The sequence below is a fragment of the Phaethon lepturus genome, unplaced genomic scaffold (genome assembly GCF_000687285.1).
Source record: "Phaethon lepturus isolate BGI_N335 unplaced genomic scaffold, ASM68728v1 scaffold31935, whole genome shotgun sequence".
Classification (NCBI taxonomy): Eukaryota; Metazoa; Chordata; class Aves; order Phaethontiformes; family Phaethontidae; genus Phaethon; species Phaethon lepturus.
Window position 1 is genome coordinate 1 of NW_010543155.1, and position 3471 is coordinate 3471.

General features: G+C 39.9%; 1 protein-coding gene across 1 annotated transcript in view; it reads left to right on the forward strand.

Moving 5' to 3' along the window:
* The first annotated feature begins 2257 nt into the window (after positions 1-2257).
* The window catches only part of EPRS (glutamyl-prolyl-tRNA synthetase), a 38382-nt gene continuing 37168 nt past the window's right edge, over positions 2258-3471 (forward strand). Inside the window, exon 1 of the mRNA XM_010288270.1 lies at positions 2258-2338. The gene's annotated coding sequence lies outside the window, so the exon portion shown is untranslated. The remainder of the gene's footprint in view (positions 2339-3471) is intronic.

Consider the following 3471-nt stretch of genomic DNA (forward strand, 5'->3'; position numbering starts at 1 on the left):
ACGCCGCCGCCGGGGATTGGACCCCGTGGGGTCCCGCTGGCACTTGAGGTGCTGAGGAGGGGCCGGCCCGGGAGTCCGGCCGTATATCGGTTCCTGCAGTGACGGCTCCGCTGCGCCTGCCCGGTCGCGGTCGTCAGGCATCGGGCAGGGCTGGTCCTGCCGCCCTGGGTGGGCTGTTCTCCAGCATGTTGCTTTTCGGGTAGCTGTTCGGGCAGTGGTGACAACTGCCGGCAGTTAACGTAACTTGGCGCTAAAGAAACTGAGTCATAGGTAGACCCCATCGAGTGACTTTGCACGTTCAGGCTAAGTTTTCAAGGCAGTCATAATTCAGGTTTGCTTGTTTGTGAGCTCTGCCTAATTGCTGGTATCTTGCGTTGTCAGTTCTAATCTGCTGCTAGAATTCGGCTCCTCTGGCGGGCTGGTTCGAAGTTGCACTGCAAGATCTTGCTGTTTCAGTTGCTGGCTGTCCTTCGATGTCATTTTGCCTTTAAAAATGTGAGAACCTCCTTCATTATCCTTTCTGCCATATGGAAACAGCCTTTATACGTATTCCGTACCATTTCTCCGTTTTGTTACAACTATTCAAAATACATTTTCTTGCCATTCTTCATCTTAGTTTATTGAATTCTTTTTCATGCTGTTATTCCCAAATGCACTTCAGAGTTGAATACAACTTGCATGACTACTGATTTAAGGTATAATAACATACAGGTTTTAAGTAACATTTTTCTTGATACTTGTTTATACTGATTTGCTAGAAAAAGTATGATACAGTATGAACAGTGATTAACAGGGGCTTAGGGGCTTTGGAGGATTTTTTCCTTTTGATAGCTGGAAGTGGTAGCTAGAGATTTAATTCAGGAGATTGTGTAATTATGTCAGAAATGTTACATATTACAGATGAAACACTTTCATAAACATTTGTATCAAGAAGACAAGCACACTCATCCAAATACTGTTCAACATGGCTGTACACTGGGAAAAGTGTAGTAGCTTTTAATGTCACTAGTATTAATTACATAGCTTGGTGTTCATAATACTTGTAATTTTCAAAGCATTTCCGTGCATGTTATTAAAATACTTACATGTCTTACAAACATACTGCATAAGCGATGTCATGCTGACTTTCACAGGTGGATAACTGAGGGATGGGAATAAGAACCCTGACTTACTGTTGATAAAAGCTTAATGCCACAAGAAGGGTTTACAGCTGAGCAGAGGTGAGAGCTAGGGAATTCCTAGCACCAGTGCTTTGTATTTAGGCCAGTGTATTAATAGCTTACAACATCATCTGCCTTGGATAGTCTGTGCATTGTTCTAGGGAAGAAAAAGTGCACGGCACACTATGAAGACTGTAACAGGTTAGATGCCTTTCAACACCTCGAGTATAGTCCTTTGGCTAGTTTCATTTAAGTAATATTTGCTTATGCAAAAGCTTGCCGTCTTTGTACGTGCTTCTGAGCAAAGTAAAAGAACACAAGCTCCTCTACTTGTGCTCAGCAGGCTGATTCTGGACCAGAGCCAATCCAGACACACAGCCAAGTTAGCTTAGTGCTTTGAGCTGCTGTGTCGTGCTATAGAGCACTGAGATCAGAGCAGGTTTGCATCAAGCCTCTTTGCTTGATGAGATTGAGACAGAGCTGTCTTCTAGTTGATGATGTAGCCTAAAAACTTCAGTAATTCTTTTATTTCTGGAGGCCATCCTTTACTGTCACTGGTGAACTACTTACTCTGACAATCCTGTACTTTTTCATGGATAGACTTCCTTGTTTTTGAATGGCTAATCTTCTCATAAACATTAAATCAGGTTAAAAATAGTCTTTCTCATCCATGAAGTAAAGTATAGGTATATTCAGTAATTGATCTCCTTTGATGCATATCAGGGCTGGGATGGAGTACGTTACTATACTGTTCAATAATCAAAAGCAATTTGATTATGTTCTCTGTATATGTTGGGGGACAGGACTAATTTTTACAGTACGCTTAGGAAATAAAATATATTGTGGTTGACACTTGCTGAGCTCACTGCAGGTTACTGTACGCTAGGCATTATCAATTTGAAGCTCTGAGGATTGCCAAGAATAAGAAACCTCTTGCATGTGAGATTGAATATTGGTTTCTTCCCTGGGCAATCTTACTTCAAGGAGCCAGTTCAGATACCTGGTCCTATTTGGTAAGAAATGTTTTGTTGCTACTATGAAAGATATCTTTCCTGGAAGAAAATTCAGTATTTTTTTCTCTTGTTTTTTACAGGAGCTCTGCTGACGGTAGAGCATGTGAAGAATGATGTTGAAATTTCAGTGGAAGAAGGCAAAGAAACCATCCTCCGTGTGTCCGAGTAAGTGACTTTGCATCTCTCCTTTTGGCTTTGGGTCAGCAGTTTTAAAAATGACGTGGTTGTAACATTGACAGTAACCTTTTCAGGTAGGAGGAGGAGAAGAATACAGTTTTATTAATTACTGCATTACTGATGTCTCTTTGTAGGACACACAAAACATTTACAATATATTCTAAACTTGATCTTTATGGGAAGAGCTCTGGTATTCTTATTTGCATGCACTTAGGTCTAATTGTTTATGCTGTACCAGTCACTATTGTTTAGGTATTTTCCTTTTTGAGATGCCATGGATTATCAAAAGCAAAGACATTTTATATTAAGCAAGATGGGTGTAGAAGATTCCCTTGACTTATAAACGTTTGGTGGAATGAAATTTAAAGGCCTATATGGCATTATTTTGGGCTAACTGCTGCATGTAAGTGAAGGCACGACGTTATCTCAGAGAAGCGCTAATTAACTATGCCATGCTATCCAGTGTATCTGTCTGCATCCTACAGAAAGAATCTTGGAAATTTTTGTAGAAATCTATTGTCTATCCTTCTAAAAATGCTCTGCCATTGGAATAAATATTTTCAAGTTTGGGGCATGAAGGTGGCTTTTATGATCTGAGTAGGATCATACACATATCAGAAATGCAGGACTAATGCTGTTATTTTTGGGAAGCTTATTATCATCTTAAATTCCATATCAGGTAAGATACCTGGATATATCAAGAGGAGATATCCTGATATCTTAAGTACCACTGACATACCTGTGTAAATATCTGATGTCTAGTATCTACGTGTTTTGACCCATGAACACTGCAGCCCTAACTTAAAGCATATTAACAGTCTGATGAGTTTGGTATTAGTGATTATAAGTGTAGTTTTTGAATACTGATTGTTTTTTGAAATAACAGGGAAAAATTCTATTGTTCATGGACCTGATGACAAACTTGCATTTTGTGGGCTATTTCAGTAGAAGGTGCTGTTGAAGCCACCAATGCATCATAAATCGGTATTCCTACATGTCTGTAGAATTGTTACAAAAACAACATAGTCTTTTTATGTTGTGTTGCGGAGGTCCTGATTTGATCCTCATAAATTAACACGGACTGAGCTTTTCCACTGTCCTCTTTCTTTCCTTAGGGAAAG